Source organism: Hakea prostrata, chromosome 2, assembly GCF_041222555.1.
Source record: "Hakea prostrata isolate BN-2017 chromosome 2, UWA_Hpros_2, whole genome shotgun sequence".
Classification (NCBI taxonomy): Eukaryota; Viridiplantae; Streptophyta; class Magnoliopsida; order Proteales; family Proteaceae; genus Hakea; species Hakea prostrata.
In genome coordinates, this window is record NC_142601.1 from 12,323,696 (window position 1) to 12,337,439 (window position 13,744).

At 37.3% G+C, this 13,744-nt stretch overlaps 2 non-coding genes across 2 annotated transcripts; one reads left to right on the forward strand and one right to left on the reverse strand.

The window, feature by feature from the left end:
- Positions 1 to 1,719: 1,719 nt before the first annotated feature.
- LOC149023780 (small nucleolar RNA R71) lies at positions 1,720 to 1,826 on the reverse strand. Its single transcript, XR_016171932.1, has one exon. It is a non-coding gene; the product is annotated as a small nucleolar RNA R71 (small nucleolar RNA).
- A 7,355-nt stretch (positions 1,827 to 9,181) lies between these two features.
- LOC149023781 (small nucleolar RNA R71) lies at positions 9,182 to 9,288 on the forward strand. Its single transcript, XR_016171933.1, has one exon. It is a non-coding gene; the product is annotated as a small nucleolar RNA R71 (small nucleolar RNA).
- Positions 9,289 to 13,744: the final 4,456 nt, after the last annotated feature.

Here is a 13,744-nt window from a genome sequence, read left to right on the forward strand (position 1 = left end):
TCTTAGAGCTTAGTAGAAGCATTCTTTCTTCTCTCTTCAGTTTATTTATGGTTTCTCTAGTTTTCTTTGCTTGCATTAGTGAGATTTAAATTTCTAGATTCAATGTTTAGGTTTAATCTTTTTATGTAATGCAATTCAAGTTCAAGCTTCAAGTTCAAGATTCAATTTTTTTAGATTCGTTTTTCTCTGGGTCTAGCAATTGCAGATTTAGATCATTCTAGATCTAGATCTGGTTGTTAGGGTTGGTTGAGATTCGAATCGTTTGTTCAATTCGCAAGTAAGTAACCTTCTTTATTAATCTTCTCTCCTCCCTCCATTCCCGCTTCTATCTACCCCTCTATATTCTTAATTTAGGATTTACTTTCAGCATTATCATTATTTATTGTTCTGCCTATTCATTCATAATCTCGGACCACATAACCGGAGCAAGCCTACAGTCGTGCCTCGCTTCACGGTGACGGGTGGTGTTGCATCTGCATTTTAGTTATTTCCTTTTCCTTTTATTGCTTTGTTTATTGCTTTGTTATTTACTTTCTGTTATTTACTTTCTGCCTATTCATTCATAATCTCGGACCACATAACCGGAGCAAGCCTACAGTCGTGCCTCTGCTTCTGGTGACGGGTGGTGTTGCATCTGCATTTTCCTGTCTTTTATTTATGCATTGATTGTGTTTAATTTATTGTTCGTTTCAATTCGATTGCATTAGATATATAGATTAGGATCGTTTAGTTTAGTTAATTAGTTAACAAAAAAAATTGAATCATTCCACTCTCGCATTACTATTAAGAAGTTCAAATTCTAAGTGGCATATCTCCCTGAGATCGACCCGTTAGCTACACGATACCGTGCGCTTGCGGTTACTTTTAAAATTCACAAACAAGTTTTTGGCGCCGTTGCCGGGGAGGTATTAGTCCACTTTGTTTTTCTAATTCTTAGGTAAATCGAAGTGATTTAAAAATAAAAAAATAAAATTCAAAGATATTACTCTTAACTTGAGTAGAAACAAAAACGTATAGTAGTCCCCACTCTACTGCAGAATCCCCAGGATTCGATTGTAGGTGGCTCCGAAGACTATACGGATTCCCTTGCTGTCAAACCTATAAGCGCTCAGCTATACGGCAACCTTACAGCTTTGGAATCATTGTTTCAATCTTTGTGGTGGGAAATTCACTACTTTCCCTTCATTTTTGTTATTTTCTTTTCTTTTATTCTTTAGTTACTTTATTTATTTTCTTTCATAAGAGTCATTAATTGCATTAAGTGGTTAGTGCATGTGTGTCTGGACTCGTGATTCTACAAATAGAATTGTCCGAGTGTCTAACTTGACCATGGAAGGTCTACCTCCACCACCTCCACCACCTAAGAGTCTTAGGGATAGATTTTATCCTACCCGATTTGCACAACCTTCTTGTATACGTTTACCTGAAGTGAGAGGTAATAATTTTGAGCTCAAATCTCATTATTTATCTATGTTACCCCAATTTCATGGGTTACCTGATCAAGATGCATATTTGTTCCTTAGGGAGTTTGAGGAGGTTTGTGTCCTTATGAAGGTACAACAGCTCACTGATGATGCTGTAAGACTAAGATTCATTACATTTGCATTAAAGGATCAAGCTAAAAAGTGGCTTTATAGCTTACCTAGGGATAGCATTATCACATGGGAACAATTTACTGTCCTCTTCTTGAAAAAATTCTTTCCTTTCTCTAAGACGAACAAAATAAGAAATGATATTCTTCAATTTCGTCAGAAACCCAATGAGTCCTTTGCTAAGGTAATGGAGAGGTTTCAAAGCCTTCTCCAAGAATGCCCTCACCATGGTATAGAATTGTGGCATTTATGCCAAATAATTTATGAGGGTATCGATTACCAAACAAAGCAACTTTTGGAATCAATGTGCCCCACAGGATTTACATCATTCACTGATGATTCTGAAGCTTGGAATTTTCTTTTAGACCTAGCAGATAGAACTAGAGAATGGGAGTCAACCCAAGAGTCTGAAAGGACTAGTAGGGGATATTTTGTTGATAGTCAAGTTCATAAGGAAGTACAAATAGATAACATTTTGAAAAAGTTAGAGACTTTGGTAGTTAAAGCTGCACCACCAAGTCAAGCACATTTTATTGACAAATCTATTGCTATGTGTGCATGGTGTCGGTCTCCTACACATGTAATTGAGGAATGTCCTAGCTATTCGGGAGACCAACATGAGAATGTCGGTGCAATGTTTCCAAACCCGTACAGTAACACGTACAATCTTGGGTGGAAGAATCATCCTAACTTTTCATGGTCTCAAGGGCATAACCAAAATGGATTAAGTAATTATTCCACACAAAATCAATTTGGTGCCCCTCAAAAGCAAAATGCCCAATTTTCTCATTATCCAAATGTCCAGTTCCCTCAAGCCCCAAATTTCCAGAATGCCAATTTAGCTAGACCTATCAATCCACCTATTGTGCCTCATATGCCTTACATTGCACAAAATCAATCATCACCTGGTTTCAACAGAGGTATCAATCCGTAGTTTTCTCGCCTCTCTTCCTTAGAGAAGAATATGGAAGTACTTTCCAAGACCTTCATGACTTCTATGCATAATATGGAAAAACAAATTTCCACTCTTGCAAGTGCTTTATCCGAACGAGAAAAATGTAAAATGCCTAGCCAACCCGAGTTAAATCCTAGGATTCGATTCAACAAAGACCACAAAATCAAGTCAACCAAGTTGAATCCTCCCATTCTTCTTTAGCTTCAATTAATTCGTGTCTCGCATTGAGAAGTGGGAAAGGGTATTTAACAGTGAGTCACATATTAATGAAAATAGCGAGATTAGTGACCACTGTGATGAGGAGAATGTTCAAGTATCTCTTAATGAGGGTTTGTCTGAGAAACCCATAGAAGTTGAGGATGAGCTAGTTGCTTTAGCAGTACCTAAGTTTGGTGAACCACTATCAGAAACTATGAGAAAAGAACAAATTTCAAATGAGAGTCCTTATGTTCCTAAGGCTCCTTATCCTAGTCGTCTAGTAAATAAGAAGAAGACGCAACTATGGAGAAAATTTTTGATGTCTTCAAAAAGATAGAAGTGAATATCCCTCTTTTGGATGTCATATCTCAGATCCCCGCCTATGCAAAAGTGTTGAAAGATTTATGCACTCATAAAAGAATCACTAGCATTCCCAAAAAGGCGTTCTTGGCAGGTAACATTAGTTCCATAATTACTCAACCTGTAGCAGCCAAGTATAAGGATCCAGGAGCCCCACATAGCTTGTGTCATAGGCAATACACACATTGAACATGCTTTACTTGATCTTGGTGCAAGTGTGAATCTTTTGCCTTACCATGTTTATAAGCAATTAGGGTTGGGAGAATTAAAAGCAACTAGAACTACTCTTCAGTTGGCAGATAAGTCAATTAAGATTCCCAAAGGGATGGTTGAAGATGTTTCACTGAAAGTGGGAGAATTTATTTTTCCAGTTGATTTTATTGTGCTAGATACTAAACCATTTTCAATCAAAGATGAAATCCCAATAATTCTAGGAAGACCATTTTTGGCTACTAGTAATGCATTAATCAATTGTCGAAATGGTCTTTTAAGGTTGTCTTTTGGAAATCGAATCGTGGAGTTTAATATGTTTAGGATAGGAAAACAACCACAAATAGAAGAAGAGATCAATATGCTTGAGGAATCTTTTGATTTTCCTAATGATGTGATTACCAACTTTGAGATTGATTTTAATTCTAAAAACAAGAAAATATGGAGATGTTGGTTGTGAATAAAGCAAACCTTTTTTTCCCCCAACACAAAAACCCCCCCCCCGCGCGTCCGGCTGACGCCCCCCCCCCCCCCCCCCCCCCCCCCCCCCCCCCAAATGAACCCCCCGCCCCACCAGCGAAAAAAGCCGTTGAATTTTAAAAGGATAATATAGTAGGAAAACAACACAATACCCCTTTTTGTTTTTATTGTGTCGACGAAGAGACGGACGGCGGGGGGGGAGCACACCGGAAAAGAAAGAAAAAAAAGGAGTAGGACGGGCGTCAACCACCAATAAAAGGCCTAAAAAAAAAATTTAAAAAAAAAAAAAAAAAAAAACCACCCCTAATCTATATATCTAATGCAATCGAATTGAAACGAACAATAAATTAAACACAATCAATGCATAAATAAAAGACAGGAAAATGCGGATGCAACACCACCCGTCACCGAGCGGAGAGCACGACCGTAGGCTTGCTCCGTTATGTGGTCCGAGATTATGAATGAATAGAGGGAGAAAGTAAATAACGGAAAGTAAATAACAAAGCAATAAACAAAGCAATAAAAGGAAAAGGAAATAACTAAAATGCAGATGCAACACCACCCGTCACCGTAAGCGAGAGGCACGATCGTAGGCTTGCTCCGGTTATGTGGTCCGAGATTATGAATGAATAGGCAGAACAATAAATAATGATAATGCTGAAAGTAAATCCTAAATTAAGAATATAGAGGGGTAGATAGAAGCGGGAATGGATGGAGGAGAGAAGATTAATAAAGAAGGTTACTTACTTGCGAATTGAACAAACGATTCGAATCTCAACCAACCCTAACAACCAGATCTAGATCTAGAATGATCTAAATCTGCAATTGCTAGACCCAGAGAAAAACGAATCTAAAAAAATTGAATCTTGAACTTGAAGCTTGAACTTGAATTGCATTACATAAAAAGATTAAACCTAAACATTGAATCTAGAAATTTAAATCTCACTAATGCAAGCAAAGAAAACTAGAGAAACCATAAATAAACTGAAGAGAGAAGAAAGAATGCTTCTACTAAGCTCTAAGACACCTTCTCCTTTGATGGAGTAGGCTCTCCTTTTATAGAGTTTACATCAGATATGAAGCACGGCTGAATTTGAATAAAACTCAGGGGTTTCTATTGACTCATCCAATTAGGGTTTTGACGTACTAATCGCGCCGACTTAGAGAGATCAGATGCATAATCCCACCGTTGGATTTGAGGTTTAAGTAGTCGTGAAGCTCTCCTCCAAAAATCAGCACGATCGGACATCGGATGACCGTTCGATGAAGGGTTTGATCGAAACTGGACTGAGGCATTCAAAAACGGGATTTTTGCTTCATCCTTATCTGAATATAATTCTTTTTCCTCTTTTTCTTTCTTTAATCAAATCCTAAATAGAAAATAAGATATTGAGGTATGCAATGACTCTTTTCCATCTGGACTCTCTCAATAATATCTCTGTAGATTTGATTTAAAATCTCAGCCGTAGATCAAATTTGCCTTCTTTATCTCTTCAATATTTCGGAGTTGGCCCGTAATCACACATCTCTAGCCCATCATGCTCCAGATCAGGCCCATTTTCGCATTTGAGAATTTGAATGGACTTCTTGACGAGTAAAATAGCATGATTCAAGCCCAAAACTCCAAATATTTGCTTAAATCTTGAAAAGTCCTAAAATCTGCAAAAACAACATAAAACCCAAGGTAACTCCATTCTAAGTGTATAAAATGCATGCTTTATGCCTTAAGATTTCACACATAAATGTGTTCATCGATTCCCCCACACTTAGACTAAGCTTGTCCTCAAGCAAAAATTAAAGAAAAATACAAATGCGGGTAAGAAACTAGTGCAACAAAATAAATCTTAACTCACTTTCGTAGGAATCACGGTTACACTTAGCATGTGCAATGAGCCTTTAAACCACTAGGTTACCCCTAGAGGACGAGTTTTGTCTCGTGGATGTTTGCAGTGAATGTACATCCAAAATTCCAATTTTAGCTCAAAATAAAACATTGCAAATTCCAACTCTAACAATTGGTAAGTACTCATACAAGATCAATAGCTATGACAATTTTTCTCACCATTGATTTAAGATCCCCCACACTTGAACTTTATTACCCCATATTGATTCTTGAGACTTAGCATATATCTCAATCAAGGACTCACCTTATATCTTTCAAGTACACCTCTCCTTTAAGCAAAACCACTCATAAAGTAAGGGGACCAAGGACTAAGGTTTTGAAGTATTTTTGACCAAACAATTTTACCAAGGCATTGATGACACTTGTATTTATTTCTCTCCTTTTTTTTTTTTTTTTTTTTTTTTTTTTCTTTTGAGTAGTGAACTCTACATTACTCCACTACGGTTGGCTTGAATGACATGGTGGAGCAGACACACCGAAACCCAAGTTACTTTGTAGCTTTGCTTTGCATATGCCCACATAGACAGTGATGCGAGAATTCTTTTCAATAATCTCCTTCCTAAGAGTTTCGATCAAGTCACCTCGATTCCTGAGTCGGAGTGCCCTGTCTAGTTCCAAGGAATTCAACTTTTACTTTCTACTTTTTTTTTTTCTTTTCTTTCTTCTTTTGTCATGCCATACACAAAATTGATCTCAACTTCTAGCCAAAGAAACAAGGACCCACAAAACTCATAGATGGTTCAACGCCTTAAGTTAAGGGCCTTTTATTTTTCTAAGGAAAGTCTCATCTCAACATATATACAAGTTACCTTCCTCTGAACAGGGGTTTTATGTGTTCATGATGGGTGCCAAAATCACTCTCATTTCACACATCATAGCAATTGAAAGAATATGTATAATAACCAAAAGTCAAAGTTAAAATCTACAACGAAGCTATACCCCCCCACACTTAAGTAATGCAATGTCCTCAATGCATGTATGCTAAACAAAGAAGACAAATGAGGGGTATACCTTTCAGTCAAGATGTGCTTATCATGGGAAGCTTTAGTCTTATCTTCAATATCAATGTATGATGGGGAAAGCACTCCAAATAAGAAAAACCGTGAATCGAAAAATCATCTCTAAAGATCTCAAGAAAAACATTCACAATGTTAAAAAAAATTCTCATCATACGTTGAGGTTTTCTAGAAGGTTTTGCATCTTTCATAAGATGAATATGATGTTGTAAAATGGAAGAGCTTAGACCTTTGATATTTGTGATAGACCAACCCAATAGTTCTCTATTATTATTCAACAGTGTGATCAACTCTTCTGCTTTGTCAGAAGTTAAATCAGAGACAACAATAACAGAAAGAGTATTATCTTGTTCCAATAAAGCATACTTCAAATTAGAAAGCAACTTTTTCAATTGTAGCTGGGGGGGTTCAATTATTGAGGGCTTGGGGATAGAGATGGAGATGGATAGAGCTTCAATAGGCTCTAAAGGTGTGTGAAAATTTGAGACTTCAGAAAAGAAAGTTTCACTATCATCATCCAACATATCCATACATTCTTGAAATTCAGAATCAAAATCAATCTCAAAGTTGGTAATCACATCATTAGGAAAATCAAAAGATTCCTCAAGCATATTGATCTCTTCTTCTATTTGTGGTTGTTTTCCTATCCTAAACATATTAAACTCCACAGTTCGATTTCCAAAAGACAACCTTAAAAGACCATTTCGACAATTGATTAATGCATTACTAGTAGCCAAAAATGGTCTTCCTAGAATTATTGGGATTTCATCTTTGATTGAAAATGGTTTAGTATCTAGCACAATAAAATCAACTGGAAAAATAAATTCTCCCACTTTCAAGAAACATCTTCAACCATCCCTTTGGGAATCTTAATTGACTTATCTGCCAACTGAAGAGTAGTTCTAGTTGCTTTTAATTCTCCCAACCCTAATTGCTTATAAACATGGTAAGGCAAAAGATTCACACTTGCACCAAGATCAAGTAAAGCATGTTCAATGTGTGTATTGCCTATGACACAAGCTATGGTGGGGCTCCCTGGATCCTTATACTTGGCTGCTACAGGTTGAGTAATTATGGAACTAATGTTACCTGCCAAGAACGCCTTTTTGGGAATGCTAGTGATTCTTTTATGAGTGCATAAATCTTTCAACACTTTTGCATAGGCGGGGATCTGAGATATGACATCCAAAAGAGGGATATTCACTTCTATCTTTTTGAAGACATCAAAAATTTTCTCCATAGTTGCAGTCTTCTTCTTATTTACTAGACGACTAGGATAAGGAGCCTTAGGAACATAAGGACTCTCATTTGAAATTTGTTCTTTTCTCATAGTTTCTGATAGTGGTTCACCAAACTTAGGTACTTGCTAAAGCAACTAGCTCATCCTCAACTTCTATGGGTTTCTCAGACAAACCCTCATTAAGAGATACTTGAACATTCTCCTCATCACAGTGGTCACTAATCTCGCTATTTTCATTAATATGTGACTCACCTGTTAAATACCCTTTCCCACTTCTCAATGCGATACGTAATTAATTGAAGCTAAAGAAGAATGGGAGGATTCAACTTGGTTGACTTGATTTTGTGGTCTTTGTTGAATCTGAATCCTAGGATTTAACTCAAAGTTGGCTAGGCATTTTACCTTTTTTCTCGTTCGGATAAAGCACTTGCAAGAGTGGAAATTTGTTTTTCCATATTATGCATAGAAGTCATGAAGGTGCTGGAAAGTACTTCCATATTCTTCTCTAAGGAAGAGAGACGAGAAAACTCTGGATTGATACCTCTGTTGAAACCAGGTGATGATTGATTTTGTGCAATGTAAGGCATATGAGGCACAATAGGTGGATTGATAGGTCTAGCTAAATTGGCATTCTGGAAATTTGGGGCTTGAGGGAACTGGACATTTGGATAATGAGAAAATTGGGCATTTTGCTTTTGAGGGGCACCAAATTGATTTTGTGTGGAATAATTACTTAATCCATTTTGGTTATGCCCTTGAGACCATGAAAAGTTAGGATGATTCTTCCACCCAGGATTGTACGTGTTACTGTACGGGTTTGGAAACATTGCACTGACATTCTCATGTTGGTCTCCAGAATAGCTAGGACATTCCTCAATTACATGTGTAGGAGACCGACACCATGCACACATAGCAATAGATTTGTCAATAAAATGTGCTTGACTTGGTGGTGCAGCTTTAACTACCAAAGTCTCTAACTTTTTCAAAATGTTATCTATTTGTACTTCCTTATGAACTTGACTATCAACAAAATATCCCCTACTAGTCCTTTCAGACTCTTGGGTTGACTCCCATTCTCTAGTTCTATCTCGCTAGGTCTAAAAGAAAATTCCAAGCTTCGGAATCATCGGTGAATGATGTAAATCTGTGGGGCACATTGATTCCAAAAGTTGCTTTGTTTGGTAATCGATACCCTCATAAATTATTTGGCATAAATGCCACAATTCTATACCATGGTGAGGGCATTCTTGGAGAAGGCTTTGAAACCTCTCCATTACCTTAGCAAAGGACTCATTGGGTTTCTGACGAAATTGAAGAATATCATTTCTTATTTTGTTCGTCTTAGAGAAAGGAAAGAATTTTTTCAAGAAGAGGACAGTAAATTGTTCCCATGTGATAATGCTATCCCTAGGTAAGCTATAAAGCCACTTTTTAGCTTGATCCTTTAATGCAAATGTAATGAATCTTAGTCTTACAGCATCATCAGTGAGCTGTTGTACCTTCATAAGGACACAAACCTCCTCAAACTCCCTAAGGAACAAATATGCATCTTGATCAGGTAACCCATGAAATTGGGGTAACATAGATAAATAATGAGATTTGAGCTCAAAATTATTACCTCTCACTTCAGGTAAACGTATACAAGAAGGTTGTGCAAATCGGGTAGGATAAAATCTATCCCTAAGACTCTTAGGTGGTGGAGGTGGTGGAGGTAGACCTTCCATGGTCAAGTTAGACACTCGGACAATTCTATTTGTAGAATCACGAGTCCAGGACACACATGCACTAACCACTTAATGCAATTAATGACTCTTATGAAAGAAAATAAATAAAGTAACTAAAGAATAAAAGAAAAGAAAATAACAAAAATGAAGGGAAAGTAGTGAATTTCCCACCACAAAGATTGAAACAATGATTCCAAAGCTGTAAGGTTGCCGTATAGCTGAGCGCTTATAGGTTTGATGACAAGGGAATCCGTATAGTCTTCGGAGCCACCTACAATCGAATCCTGGGGATTCTGCAGTAGAGTGGGGACTACTATACGTTTTTGTTTCTACTCAAGTTAAGAGTAATATCTTTGAATTTTATTTTTTTATTTTTAAATCACTTCGATTTACCTAAGAATTAGAAAAACAAAGTGGACTAATACCTCCCCGGCAACGGCGCCAAAAACTTGTTTGTGAATTTTAAAAAACAGGCGGGGGGGGGGGGGGGGGGGGGGGGGTAGCTTTTGTTTAAAAACAAACACGGTGCTGTGGTTGGGGGTGGTGGGGGGGGGTTGGGGGGCTTGTCCCAACCCTTAGCCTGGATGACCCTGTCTATTGCATGTACGACAGTTTGGTCGCTTTCCACTCCTTGGTTCGGTTTCGAACCTTGTGTATGCATGCAATTATGTCTGTACTTTTTTTAGTTCTCTGAATGAAGTGCTGTTTACCACAAAAAAAAAAAAAAACAGTAACATATTACAGGTATCCAAGCTCAAACATTTCATAGGGCTAAATACATTAATTACTCAATTCTTTTTCTCCTACCTTGCATCTCCACATGTAAGGATCATGGCGCAATGGTAGAATGTCTGACTCTAGATTAGAAGGTTGCGTGTTTGATGCATGTCAAGTTCAACTTCTACAATTGTTGGTGCAAATTTTGTCGTGATCTTTAGACCGTGGATTTAACACCAAACCAAGTAGATCTAGTCTGATCTGAGTTGATCTTCACTGGATTGGATCGAACTCTCGCTTCCTGTAAAACAATGAATTCGTTAGAAACGGAGCCAATCGTCTTGATCGGCGTCTCGTCTCCAACGATCTAGTCAGGCGATGATCAAAGTAGGGTTTCTGAGCTCGTTTTAAGCTTCTGAAGAGCTTTAATGGAAAATGTAGGAATAGAATGAGAGCTTCAGTGGATCTCAGTGTGTTACCTTTTGAATGAGCACGTTGTCTCCTTTTATAGATTTTCCCGCCTGATCTCCTTTTAATTGTGATCGTCAAATCATAGTATCAAATTGGATGGCCATGATTAGACCTTTATTTGATTTTTGGGCGGACCAATTGATGGCTCTGCTTCGTCAATCTAAACCAATCGAATCGACTTAAAAACGGAGTGAACCAGCCCAAACTGGAATTGGGATATTTTAATCACAACAGGAGCCCCCAAGTAGATCCATTCTATGCATTCATCAAACACTGTGCCAAGCCCCCAAATCACCTCGAGGATCAGCCAAAAATTTTTATTTGTCAAACCTTTTGCATCCTCTCATAAATGCAGCTTTTCAGCTTTTTTAACATTATCTTTTTTCCCGTTGTTTAATCAATAAATATTATTTATTCTCCATCGCATGATTATAATGCCTTCTTTAATCTTTTTTATCCCATCCACGTGTTTGGTCGCAATGTTTGCAAATCCACCGACTAACCCCAAGCGTCGATTATGTAATATCTTTTGTTTATGATTGAACCAAGACTCTTAAAATAACTTGCAGAATCTACTTCTCATTAAGTTTCACCACCCCATCATCTACTTGATCATGACCAAATACACACTAAATATTCCGTCTTAGTTTAAAGCCTTTTCATTCCAAAGTTGCTTTTCCATGATTCTAACTTTGTATTAATCTTTACTTATGTATTATCTATTAAAACAGTATTATCAGCAAAAAGTATACACCAAGGAACATCATTTTGAATATTTTTGGTTAATTCATCCATCATGAGTGCAAATAATTATGGGCTTAAAGCTAATTCTTAATGGCCTTATTATTATTATCATCATTTTCATCTTATCTTCCTTTTGTATCCTTTTTCAATTTGGATTTTGTTTATCTCTAATGAACGTAGGCATGGTTTTGCCGAACCACGTTAAATTCCCCTTGTGTGCTTTGCTTGTGTTCTTCTCTGTTCGTAGTTGTGCATTCATTATCCCTAATAGTATTGCTTCTTGACAAAATTAGAGGAGTTGTATTTGACAACTGCGTTGCTCAATTGAACCCCATTGTCTTTGAAACTAGAAGGTGCCATCACATCTTGATTCAATGGTAGGGGAACTAGACAAGCCGAAGGGAGAAGGGAGAAGAGAGCAGAAATAAAATGTATAAAGCAGTGCCCTTGTATTCTATAGTTGTAATCATATAGTTGACTTTGTTGTTCCATTGGCCTAAAATGAAGGTGTTGTCATTGTTGGCAACTTAAGTGGGCTTTGATATGGTACAGCAACACACAAAAAGGTTTCGAGAGAAAGAATCCAATTCAAATAAAGAAAACTCAAGAATCCCGTTTTTGAGGGTCTTTGTCCAGTTTTGATCAACCTCTTCATCGGATGGTCATCCAGTGTCCGATTGAGCCGATTTTTGGACGACTTCTTGATCTTCAAATCCAACGGTGGGATTGTTCATTGGAGATCTCTAAGTTAGTCCGATTTGTACGTCAAAACACTCCTTGTTTAAGTCAGATAGGAACTCTGAGTTTGATTCAAACTCTGAGTCCAGTTTTGATCAACCTCTTCATCGGATGGTTATCCAGTGTCCGATTGAGCCGATTTTTGGAGGAGAGCTTCACGACTTCTTGATCTTCAAATCCAACGGTTGGATTGTTGATTGGAGATCTCGAAGTTAGTCCGATTTGTATGTTAAAACACTCCTTGTTTAAGTCAGATAGGAACTCTGAGTTTGATTCAAACTCTGAGTTAAATTAATCTATAAAAGGAGAGCAAACTCCAGCAAAAGAAGGGACGTTTTGAGGAGCTTGGGAAGAGCGTGGAGGTCGAACCAGAAGACGTTGGTTGGCTTTGGAGATCTGAAGCTTGGGAATAAGAAGTCTTTTTGTTTTGCTGAACAAGAAAGAAAGTGAAAGAGAAGGAAGAAGAAGCAGCAGAAGAAAAGAAGGGAACATGGTTGTATGGTTTTTTTAAAGAGAGAAAACTGAAAAAGATTGAAAAGAAAAAAGAAAAAAAAAAAAAGGAGTTGGAGAAAAAAAGAAACAAGTATTATTACCATGCATCTTACACAAGTTGAGGTAACCCGTATTCACAAGTTATTGTCTATTATTTTCTAGGTTATGTTTAATGATGAAGAACCTAGATCATGAATGTAACTTGGGAACTTGAATTATTGGTTGACATTGTGACCTAGCAAGTTAGAGCTTGTCTAGGGGGTTGGGGTTGGTGCCCTTGTCTGAATTGCAGTTTATACTATAGTAGGGATTGGTGTTCCTAGACATTTGTAGCAGTCAAAATATCTAGGAGTGTATTGAGTAATATACGAAACCCTAGGTATGGTATTACTCCGTGGATGTAGGCAATTTGGTCGAACCACGTAAACTCTGGTGCATTGCGTTTTTGGTTTATTTTTTCTTTGTTGCACATATTGGAGTGCCTTGATTGCAGAGTGGTGGTACACTGTCTGGTAGACCCAGCCACATTGTGGTGTGTGGTGGACGTGTCCTTGTGCAGTTGATAGCTACGAGAATGTTCTAATTAATCTTGTTTCGAGATTAAATAAGCTTCACATTGAAGTGAATTTTTGAAGACACTGATTCACCCCCCCCCCTCTCAGTGTCAATCTGGGAATAACAGACTTGTTAACAAATTAGATTCTTCACATAATTCTTTGAAAAAGATGGAAAAGAAGAAAATTAGTAGAAATTATGGGTTTTGATGGTGGTTATCTTTTTCTTATAAAATTAATGATAAATAACTTTATGATTTGTGACGATGAGTAATTATTGATGTGTAGTTGTTTATTTGTTTGGATTATGAAGTGAATCAAAGAATCTTTTGTTACAGGTTAGGAATGTA